A 12,653-nucleotide genomic window follows, 5' to 3' on the forward strand; every position below is an offset into this window, starting at 1 on the left:
GCTCCCAATAGCTCTAACAAGACTGCAGGCTGATGGCCATTTACTTCCCACAGTTTAGGGGAAGTACATGTAAATTTACAGCTACTGGTATAGTGGCAACCCTGTCTGGAAGGTGATGCTAGTGATCCAAAGGCAACAGTTGAACATCTCAAAGACACACTGGCATTCCAGGATATAAAGTATCAAAAACTACCATACTGCATTGCCTGTATGATTGTGGATTTCACAGCTAGGCTCCTATGAAAAGGAGTAACTCATATTTGCCATGTGAATTACAGCTGGAACCACGTCTTTTGGACAGTGGAAATGAAATTCTACTGAGTATCGGAGTTTTTGGACCAGACCATCAGAGTTGTCCTGCTGACATGAAAAGATGAAGTTCATGATTTTATAGTTGATAAAATACTATAATATTGTTTTGCAGATCCTGGAGCCATTGACAAGATGGAGAAACCATAAACTTCAACACAGAAAAGGGCATTTTAGCAAAATACCTGATTTCCTGAATACAGGAGGTTCTGCCAATAAGATCACAATTGGCCAGCATGGCCGTGATCCAAAGCATACATCCAAATTGACAAAATAAAACTTTGACTGGCCATCTCCACCTCCAGACCTCAGTCCAGAAGAACATTTATGGTTCAAAAAACTAAAAAAAAAAAAAAAAGGAGTTCACAAACACAAAACAGAATTTCTGGACTGAAGAACCTCGAGAAATGTTGCCTGCAAGAGTGGTCGTAATTCCCCTCTCAGAAGTGCCAAAATCCTATATCACAGCACAGGAGGCATCTTGACAATACAATTGTCATAGAAAGATTAATAATTATATTTATAATAAATATTTAGAACATATATTACCTCGGGTGGCACAGTGGCTCTGTGATTAGAATCGTTCCCTTACAGCACAGGGGGCTCTGGGTTCAATTCCAGACCTGCAGTGCTATCTCTGTGGAGTTTGTATGTTCTCCCACAGTCCAAAGAAATACAATGAGGTCAACTGGCTTCTGGGAAAACTGGACTATCCTGCAATGAATAAAGTGGTAAGAAAATGGATGAATGGAAATATAACCATGTTCTGTACAATTACAGTATAACAATGAGAATTGTTTAAGATAGACACCTTATGTAATCCCTAAATTTGTTTTTTATAAATAAATCTTGAAAGCACTGTATCTGGATAGTAAGACACTGATGTCTGTATCACCTTCTAAGTACTGATGCCAAACCAAAGAAAATTATACTTACTGAGTAAGAACACTTAACGTAGCAGTAGTCTAATTACCATGGGATCCCAGGTTTGAAACCAGATGGAGCATAGCCACATGGTCAGTTTGGAGAAATTCAGAATCAACATGGTGCTTTGCTGTGGCACAGTGAACATCAGTGTCCCATACACCAGTTGAGCCTTCGGGATCTCTTTTTCCATTTCAGAATCACACAAACACTCAGACATGCAAAACACCTCTGAAGAGTTGTGTGAATGTTGACAGCTCAGGGCTCCTTGAGGCAGTGTAAAGATGTGTGGTTAGATGTATAAATATTACAATTGTAAAAGAAGTCTTAGATTAATTCATTATTAGATTTTCCTGAATGAATGAGCGTGGACATTTTCACCTAAAACATGTCAAAGAGGAGAATATAGATTTATGGAAATTAAGTCTGAGTTGGCAAGTACAATATATGAACGGACAAAAAAACACTCTTCTCACGGGAGTGAGGACCAGCTATGCGTAGACTCTATGCGAGACGGTATAATCCGGAAGTGACTGGAGTAGGACATCAGGGAAGACACAGCAGGATCAGGGCGGGTAGAAACACATGGGGTGGTGAGGGCCGTGATCTGGTGCATGGGGGGAGCGCAGGCGAACGAGTCCAAAAGGAAGTCCAATAGGGGAAATCAGGGCGCGGTCCAAGGTCCAAGTGCCGGGAGAACCATCCGAGACCAACACAGGGAACAGGGTACTAGGAATATGGATACTGTAGTTAAAACCTTAATGGGACAAGGCGCTCTGATCCCCGGACACAGTAGGGCAGGACACCGTGATGAAGCCTGTGCCCTTGGGCCACTCCTGTGCCCGGTGGTAGGTGGGCTTCCGGGCATCCGTCTTCCAAAGCTGAGCCCAGAACTATGGAGACGCCAGGCTTAAATAGGGAAAAGTGGATAAGACACAGCTGGGACAAATAAAACTGGGAACACAACGAAAAAGGTAAGAGCGCCCTCTAGAGGAGGGATGACGACCGTGACACCTCTTCTTTCTTTGATCCAAATTACAGAAGTCTTATTCAGCTACACAGAACTTTAAGAAACACCTTTTTGTGCAGAAAATGTTCTCATTAGGGAACGTCCTCAGGTTATTCTTCTATTGTCACAAAGTACATTTGTGTAAGCAACAAAATGAGCCTGCAGATGACAAAAAAAACAATGACCTTTTCTTTTAAATAGGCCTTAATTGGTCTTAATGATCTTCATCATTAAGGAGATGCGTTCTGAATCCAGAGGGTTGTGTGGCTGCTGGTTTTAACCCTTTCTTAAGTTTGCTTTCTGCAGCCAGTTTAACTCCTGGAGATCATAGCTGTCTTATTCCAGCTGGTCTATGGCTCCATCTAGGACAGGGGTCTCAGACTGAATTCCTGGAGGTTCTAGTGTCTTCTGGTCTTTGTTTCATGCACATTCTCAGTTATGCTGAGAATTACAAGCTGTTTTAATTATTTAATTATCTGCATAACTGTAATACCAGCAATCAAGCCCTGAGGCTGGAGGTAACCTGACCTTTAATGAAGTGAATGTTTTCTGTAATCAAGTGTAAATGACCTACACAAAAATCCTATTTATGTCTAATTTTGCAAATAATTAGGTTAATTGTTTAATTGCTTACTCAGGTTGGAACAAAAAAACACTAGACACAAGGTCCTCGGGGGAAGTGAGTTTTCTCTAGGGGACCCTTATATACCTGTGAGCTGGCTTTTATTAAAAAAAATATTTATTTCTGTTAATATTTCTGTAAATATTCTGCAAATATTTCCCTTTCTGTGATGTTAACGTGTCTGACAGATAAATATGTATTTTGTTCTCTGTCTGCTTGCATTTGAATTCTTTTGTTTTAACAAAACCAACCCGTGCTTATAGGTAACAAATGTTTTAGAATGTTTTTAACATTGCTTGCACTCTAAAAATTGGCTCCTTTCTTATGTGTTTATGTACTGCAGCATAATTAGGACACTTCATGAGGGATTTAGATCAACCACACTAACCTGCAGTCTAGTGCAGAAAAAGCCATTATGTTAGTTTAGCATAATGTATTATAAGAAGAATATAGTATAGTACTGTGCAATTACAAAATAAAGTCTACCGATTAGGTCAACTCTGAGCAACCACTCTGTAGTTAATGTATTTAAAGACAAAGCTTTAATGGAACATTTTATGATTTTAACACAAATAGTACCATGAAGATATCACTAGCTAATAGTATAACACTTGAAAACATGGTGATGTAGTAAAGTCCCTACATCACTAACTTTAAATAATACAATAACAAAGGTTTGAAGCTTTGAATCTGGGTTCAGGGATTCTCTAACCCTAACCCTGACAGGACGTTCAAGTGATTACCAGTGCAGTGATCACACTAGCAAAAGAAAAAGAGCCTACCTAGGGTTAGAGTTAAAAGATCTATCAAGGTTTGAATGAAAAGAAGCTCATCAATGGTATTACATGCTTAAAATTTAGCGAGTTTCATTGTCCATATGGACAAAATTGGAAAATGTTGATAAGGTGTTTTGTGTAGTAGTGCATAGTCCACCGTATAATGACTCCAACCACAAAAAGTCGAAAAATGAAAATGTGCAAAAGACTCAAAGTTTCCATCAAAACATTAATTCTACTTTCACCCCATTTATAAACATTTGGATTCAGTGAATCTCTAACACTAACCTTAACCTGGAAGATATGAATGCTGACAATGGTTAGTGCTGCAAGTATAAAATAATTCAACTAATATTTTTGAGGAGAAAAGCAGAATAGAGAAGCAGTATCAAGAGCAAAGAGAGAATTTCATTGTCAGTGTGACAGGTGGGAAAAAATAAACAGATCAAATCTCTTACATGTGAATTCAATTGAATAATGCTTGGTTACAAATTCTGATCCAACAAATTCAGTTTTGGGGATCAATTACGATGCAGTGCACCTCCAGGCCCCAGAGAGTTTCCGGAAAAAAAAATTTCAGATAGGAGTAAGAAATAACCATTCCTAAACCTGACCTGGTCCCCCAAAACCAGTGGCGTTAAGTGCAAAGCTTAAAAATGGTCTAAGCAGTGCGTGAATGCTGACCTCAACCCTACCTCGGGTGTCAACTGAGCATTTCCGCGATCTACATATGAACTTCTCTAGCATGTTTCCCAAACCAAAAAGTATGAGTGTGAGAAAAATCAAGACCATTGATCAAAGACCATGTAACGGAATAAGTTTATATAATACTTGGTTACAACTTTAGATCCGACCAACTAAGTTTTCGGATATAATTACCACTCTGTGCACCGCGACATCCAGGTCCCTGTGAGTTTCTGAAATAAAAATTTTCAGATAGGCGGTAAAAACCACTTGTCCAAAACCTGACTTGGTACCTAAAATCCAGCCCTGAGCTTAAAAAATGTCTAAGTAGTGTGGGAATCCTAACCCTAACCCTACCTGGAGTGTCAACTGACCATTTCCGCTATCTATATCTGAACTTGTCTGGGCATAGGATTTTGAAATGTTCCACAAACCCAAAAAAATGAATGGGAAACAATCAAGACCAGTGATAGAAGCACTTGCAGTTGAAAGAGTTTCAATAATGCTAGGTTACAACTTTTGATCCAACCAACTGGATACAATCGGATACAATTGCTACGCTGAGAATCATAAAGCATGAAATATAGTACAACTTGTTTTATGAAGATGCTTCCAATGTGTCTGCAAGTAATCCATCAAACAAATAAAATCCATCTGATTCTGCAGAAAAGCACAATTTACAAACTCAGTAGGGAGTTTCATTCTGGAACAGATGCAAAGTATTTCATTGACAAGGATGTAAATGACAGAAGCTGCATGTAGGTGTTTGGATGTGTGGGAGCTTCACCTAATAAGTGAAAGAATGAGAATGTGACAAGTATTTCTCCGCTGTGGGTGAAAAGCTGCTTTCTCTTGATTTATTTAATGAACAATTTACTGTTTTATGTTTGTTAATAAATTGGACAACTGTTTTAGGAAGAAATATGTTTATTTACAAATATTTGTACTAGTATTTAAACATGCAGTCTTTTTTACAGGGGAGTCCATACAGTATGCTGTGGTTAATGCTTAAAATAATTTCATACATGTTAAACCTAAACTGCTGTAGCACCAGAACCATATGTTGAAAATTGTTATTAAAGGTGAAACTTACAGATGCAACTGATGCAGTCTCCTGATCCTACACCTTTAATGTACAGTATGTCATCTATGATTTCTGTTATTCATTTCATATCTCCTATACATTCCCTTCCCTTTTCATCTCTTTCTTTGATTCAGTTTCTTCCATATTAATTCCTGTATTTTCACATGGTTGACAACGCAATCTTAAATATTGGTTGTAGGCATAATTTGCCTAACTAGAATATAAATACAGCTGACATACGGTATATTAAACTCTTACCTGAAATGACTGAACTTACCAAACTCAGTGAGGAAGAAGCAGACACAATAAGCATGTCACTCACAACTCTCAAATTTCATCAAGCAATTAACCAAATGTCCAATAACAAACCTCTGAATGTCCGATAAACAAACTGAATTTTATATACAGTTCTAGGAATCAATATCCCCTATACTCTTAAGAATGACAGCGTAAGTAAAACATTCCAGTGCATATCAACAGCTCTTATAACTGTACTACTAAAGCCTGATAAAGATCCAAATTTTTTAAATTATTTTTTTATTGCTACTGCCCCGTTTCTCTCATTAATACTGACATCAAAATTATAAGCAAAGCATTAGCAAACAGAATAGCACCTCTCATCCCATCACTTATATGTCCAGACCAAACAGGATTTATTGAAGGTAGAAGATCTTCAAATAGCATGCTTTGTGTATTTAATCTAATAGGTATTTCACAGCAAAACAAAATAAAAGTGATAATTTTATCACTAGATGCAGAAAAGGAGTAAATACAGTAGGAAATTCCTATTTGCAACTCTACAATCATTTGTCCAGTGGATTAAGATACTTTATAAATCACCTTTGGCAACACTTATCACTAATGACCTCATAATGCCCACTCTCCTCTCATTATTTGAAAAATCTTAAAGCCACTAGCAGCAGCATACTGGTATACAATCCTCCTGGAAAGTGTTCTAAAATATCAGAATTAATATGCGTCTTACTGCCCTTCTGTAGCAAAAATGTCATTAACAGCGATCCAAAGAAATCATGTGCACATGTAACAAGAATTTGGTCTTTAAAATTAAGTGATAGCATAAGAAGCTATGGAAAATTAATTTCTAATCTGTTAGGTTTTTCCTACACTACAGTACATTACAGTATAAATTTGGTCTATCTGTTTTTGCATGTGTAAAATTTGTGGGGAGTGCCACTGAGCTATTTTGTGTTCCATTTTTGCACTAGTGCTATTTGTTTTAGAAATATTAGTTCAGGTGTATAGCCAGATTGAAGAGCTGCGTGTTCAAATCTCGTGTAGGACTTCACTCAGAGTGCTCCAGTTAAAGCACTGCTGTATAAACAGGTCTCTAGGTCATCATGGTAGATGTGCGTTTGGCTTTGTACCATTTAATGAGCTGATATAGTGGCTTCTGCTGACTGTTCTCATGAGAACCAGTTTCATTGTCCAGTCAAGATGCTCTAAACATATTCATGTATGGTTCAGTTAAAATGCATTTGTTTTTAGTTATTAAACTTGAGCTAATGCTCACAGGGTGTTCTAAAGCAATTTTGGAAATAATTATAAATTACTGTATATGTTAAAATATAATTGTCAATAAATAATTGATATTCCAAAAAATATATATTGTTTGTTTTTAGTCATAAGGCATCACTTAAAAAGTCATACAACAGACTCGAGTAATTCAAGCCCCGTTTAAAATATATTGTCACGAACAGTTCTTTCCAGGCCCTATGCGGACGACACGATCCAGAATAGTGAAGACACAAGGGGAAAAATGGTCATGCAGGAAAAGGGGCTGGAGACGGGGGGCGTGTCCATGCAGTGCAGGTGTCCAGGGGAAGTGAATCCAGGCGAACAATCCATGTACAGTAGGAAATCCAAACGGGAAATCAGAAACAAGGGCTGAAGTCCATAGCCAGGCGATCCATCCTGAGGGGGGGGGGGGGGGTGGAACAGGAACCGGGTCGGAACCGGCGAGGGGAACCAGGAACTAGGAACAGAAAGTTAAAAGCATAACGGAGCCAGACGCCGCAAGACCCCGGGCTCTCATGATGTGGAAATCAATGAGGAACCAGGAGTGAGGTCCGCGTCTGGCTTTTAAGGGGGAACGGGAATAGGGAACAGGTGCAGACAATGGGAGGGAACGAGGAAGGGCTGGAGCTCCCTTAAGAGGAGGGGTTAGCGATCGTGACAATTGTAGATGCAATCAGCACCGGAAATTTAAATAACACCTCCCGTTCCTTGGAAATATACTGTATTTACATATGCCATATTAAAATTCAGGCGCATGGTTATTTTCTTGTTTGGATATTAATTTTCTGGTTGAAGACATAGTCCTGTGGTAAAAACATCATGTCGTTTTAAGGTATTTGTGTTACTTCTATTATCACTTCTAAATTACATTATCACTTCTAAATTACATCACATTTAAGAATCTGACTGCTTACTGCTGCTGTAATAATATCCTGTTAAGTATTTTTCATTCTAATTGCCACCTCACCTTTTAAATGGTTCATCTTGTACTCTGCTACGCTAGGTACTGGTAGTCATATTCTGCCAAATATATTTTTTTCAGGACAGTGCCATTTATCAGCTGTGACCATCAAGGTTGCAATACACAACACACCGAGTATCCAAAGAATATATCCTTGGTGTCCTGTCCAGCAGCAGCCCATGTGACTAGCTAGGTGCTTCTGCAATAGCTCTGCATTAATGTTTTCTGTTCAGTTTGATTGGTGCACATTGTGAATGGCGTGTACAGTATACTGTGACATGGAAGAGTGAGCAGAAATTGTACTTTTCACAATTTCCCTAAATAAAACAGTACAAAATGATATTGCTTTTCAGCTGGAGCTGTTTCTCCTCTTCTTGATTTGGAGATTAAATCTATGCTTTTGTTACCAAACTAGCCTCTGCAAATCCACTTTATTCATGTGTATTTAGACTTTGATGGCAGAGTAGATGTCACTCCTACATCACTCCTACCTAAAGGAAAGCTGACAAAAGGAATTTTCTAATGTTTTCAAACCCTGTTTTTACTATTCAGACATTTTCTTCTTTTCTTATTGTAGGAGAAGTATTACATATACAGTACTAAAATATATTAAATAGTACATTAGTGTAGAGGGGACCTCCCTGTCAATGTGGGGGTTGCAGGAGGCTGCGATGGGCTTGGAGGATGTATGAGATCAGTCCTGGGGGAGTAGTCTCCTAACCCCACTAGTGTTGTTGTTTTGTGGGGGAGGGGATGCCCTCACAGGGTTTTTGCTGTACAGGGTGGATGGTTTCCCCTTTACCCTTAACCTTTTCCTGACTCTGTAGAGTTTTTTTTAGAAAAAAAAAAAAGACTGGTACCCACATTTGATTTATTATGAATCGTGACCTGTTCTGGGAAAATTGATATAGGGGACTCACTGTTTCAGGTTGCCAGGATATTTTTTCTGAAATGACTAAAATAAAAATACTAACATTCACATACAGTATGTGAATAACAGTATTTATATTCACATACAGTATGTGAAACACCCATTAGGTCCTGCAACTTTCAATTTGATTGCCATTGTAAACTGCTAATTGCTGTAGGTCCTAATCAGTATGATTTTCCAAAAGAAATAAAAAACATTTAAAAAACCACAAGTTCTTGGAGGGAATCTCAAGTTTAGCTGTCTTGTTTTGTTACTTTGCTGATTGCACATTTCTGCTGTCTCTCTGTTTGTAGATCTATTAAACGATTTCCATTGTATAATTTACCATTGCATTTATTCCACAGACAGCACAGACAACATTTGGCTGTACATATCTAGAGGAATTTAGTATTTTAAAACTCAATGCAGGGTTGCGTGAACCTGGTCCTCAAGTATTGAGTTTTTGCATGCTTTATGGGAATGTTTCAATTAGCACCTGATTAGGAACTGGAAATCACAGCTGATTCAATTTCTCATCCAATTGGATTAATTAAATCCTGAAGGTCTGAGTGCCACATTTGTTTCTGTTCATGAAAACCAGAAACAAATGTAGCACTTGAAGAGCAGGGGTGCATACCCCAGACTTAATACAACCAGCTATTTTCCAACCGCTTTGTTTAATTCAGGGCTGCAGGGGAGCAGGAGCCTCAACAAGCTCATCAAGCAACAGGAATAAGGTAGGGCACAACATAGTTGTGAACACACACACACACACACACACACACACACACACACACACACACACATCCCCTGGCTTAATGGATAGTCAAAATCCTTTTAAAACAGAAAGTCATTCTTTGTTTTGTCCTGTACGTTCAGAAAATTTAATTGTCCTTTTTTATTTATTGATCAATTTGCTCAAGTGCTGCTTACATGAAAAAGTTTAAGATATGATCTTCTAACCACATTACATTAATGCTTCGTTTACAATTGCAGGTATAAACAGATTTTTTTGATCTAACTAAATTAATGACACAGGAAGGTTATATGCAGATGAATGGGCAAGTAGAAATTATAAATGCTGATGTCTTGGCTTCCTGAGCTTTTCTTCCCATGCTCTTGACCACATATTGATCTTTACTGATGAATTGCTCCATCTTTTTTAACACTGCAGCAGTCCAAGGCCTGTAGGCGGAATGTAAAACATGCACTCCCCAATTTTAGTGACTGATGAAGCTCAAATCCCTTAGCAAATACAGCAAGTGAAAAATGCATCTTATTTCTGATCATTTCATTGTTCTTTTTTTCTTTCGCATTGAAAACCAGCACCCAATCACATTGAAACTCATAGATTAGATGGAGACATTGCTTCTTTCCCTGTATTAGTCTCAGAGTTCCAGAAAGTGAAAAAAAAACAAAGCAAATGATTTTATTACCTCAAAAGGCTGACAAATGCTGAGGACTGCCGTTTGTGCTCAAGAAAATGTTGTCCCATTACTTTAGCCTCTGCCGAATTGCAGAGTTAAAGAACGTCTTTATCAAATCTTTGAGTTTATTTGGCGAAGTTCAGACATCCAAAATGAAACAAACACAGTAACTGTTAAACTGCACACTGATGTGCTTTTTAGACTTAAAAAGTTTGTCACATTTATTCTGCATCTTGTCTTTGAAAATCTGCTCCCTGTTGGATAGTTGGAAAACAAAACAAAAACAGAGAATGCAACACTGTAACACAAGTGATATATAACAGTCTGTCTTTGTAGTATTATCTCTGCACCAGGAATTATCTGAAAATAGTGGTTTATTTCGGGCTAGTTGGTGTTCTGCTTTCTGTGAAGTTTGCATGAGTAACCACAGAACCAGGTTGGTTATTCTGATTACATATGCAGTTATCCTTCTCTGTGTATCTCTAATGTGAAAAAAAAGGTTTCAAAATTTGTCAGTGGCACAGCTGTGTGTGATTCCTCTATTCAAAGTAACTTGACTTAAAAGTGCTATATATACCTATTTGTCTGTATCTAGTTTGTCTGTATCAGTGCCTAAATACTCAAATAAAAACTATATAAAAGACAGACCCCTAATCTTCATAGATATGAAAACCTAACAGCAAAACAGAAATTATCCATTTGAAATGTAAATGCAGATGACTGTTTAGACCCCCAAATCCCCAGAGCCTTCCCTGTTTGAAAGAATATTCTGTACCAGATGGACCAAACAGTTTCTTCAAGTTCCAGAGCTGAACACATTTCTTGTTCTGAGAGAATGGCAGAAATTGTCTGGCCAAATACTAAAAAGTACATGCTGTTATCTGTACTTTGATTTTAACACTGATTTTCAATAGCAAAAAGTTAAAAGCTTAAAGCAATGATGTAGCATGATTATTTTAAAGCACAATTCACAAGCAATGTGTTGAGACACAGGCCTATGTTACACTTTGCAGTTTTAGGGATTGATGAAAGTTGATGAGGGAACTAAACCCTTCAGATTTCTGCCCTAGTTACTGTATTGAAAACTATATATGAATTGAATACACTCTACAAATTACTTCATGCCATTTATAAAGGTTTTTAAAGCAGTTATATTGTTCAGGCACATGTTTTAAATCCATCAAGGACTGTAAGGTCCACAATACATGTAATGTTATAATAACAAAAATACAAATTAAAAGACAGTTGTTTCAATGTTTGGAGTAGTTTTAATACAGGAAAAAGTTTAAACAGAAGAAAACAAAGAATTAAGTCAGTTTTGTATTGATGCTATAAAGTACATAATGAGAAGCAGAAAATAATTAAAATTGAGAGAAACATTATTTCCCAATAAAAAAAATAAATAATAAAACACACAGCCATTTAAAATAAGGTAAAATACAATTTTTCTGTTACTGGATTAGCAGAATAGTGAGTATGGTTAACTGCAGAAAATGAGACATCTGTCTTTTAAACCAATGTAAAGAGTATCAAAACAGCAAAAATAGCTTTTTATTCTCCCTGTGTCACTGTGCTTATGATTTTTTTTTCTAATTGACCTTGGGCAAAAGATTAAAAACAAACAAGAAAAAGGAAATGAAAATGCCAGATTGTCCCATAAATGTGCCAGAACAGCCTTTTGTTTTCATTCACTCAGATGCTGGATATCTAGATTACACTCTTCAGATGGCATATTTCAGGTAGAAGAAAAGAACTGTCCAGTTTCCAATTACCAAAAAAACCTTTCTCTTAAAATCAATTGTTCCAGTCTTACAATGTCATCTGTCAGTAAAGTTTATTTTGTTACAGTGCAGTTTATGGAAGACAATCAGTTAAGAAATAAAGGTAAAACATTCCAATTCCTACAGAGGATATTTCAGCAAATGCAGAATAAATAAGAGCAAAATGAAGAAGAAAAAGGTACTGTATAACAACATAGAGAGCACAGCAATGTTGCCATGTTTGTAAAATGAAAGAATGTTATGTGAAGTCGCAAGTATAAAGGCATAAGACTGGAAGCAACACAGCTCTGTGGACAATCAGAAGGCATCATTTGTAGATGTTTTTCTGGCATTTTCACATCTGCAGAAGAAGCTGCATACTGATCTACCTTAAACTCTTATTGGATTATAAGGGCATATCTGGACATAACTGCCAAATGCTTGCAATGTCTGTGATTCTGATGATTCCCTGGGTGCAATGTTTCTGTTTTGTACTGCAGTCTTTAGTTTCACTTGTCTGGGAAATGATTCAGTGTCAAAACAAAAATCCAGGGCACTGGTAATATTTTACAAAAATGGGCTCGGAATAATTACACAAAGATCACTTCTTCAACTACCCCCTACGAATCATGAGAAACATTTAAATGACTT

The sequence above is a fragment of the Atractosteus spatula genome, chromosome 12 (genome assembly GCF_055471065.1).
Source record: "Atractosteus spatula isolate fAtrSpa1 chromosome 12, fAtrSpa1.hap1, whole genome shotgun sequence".
In the NCBI taxonomy this organism is placed as follows: domain Eukaryota; kingdom Metazoa; phylum Chordata; class Actinopteri; order Semionotiformes; family Lepisosteidae; genus Atractosteus; species Atractosteus spatula.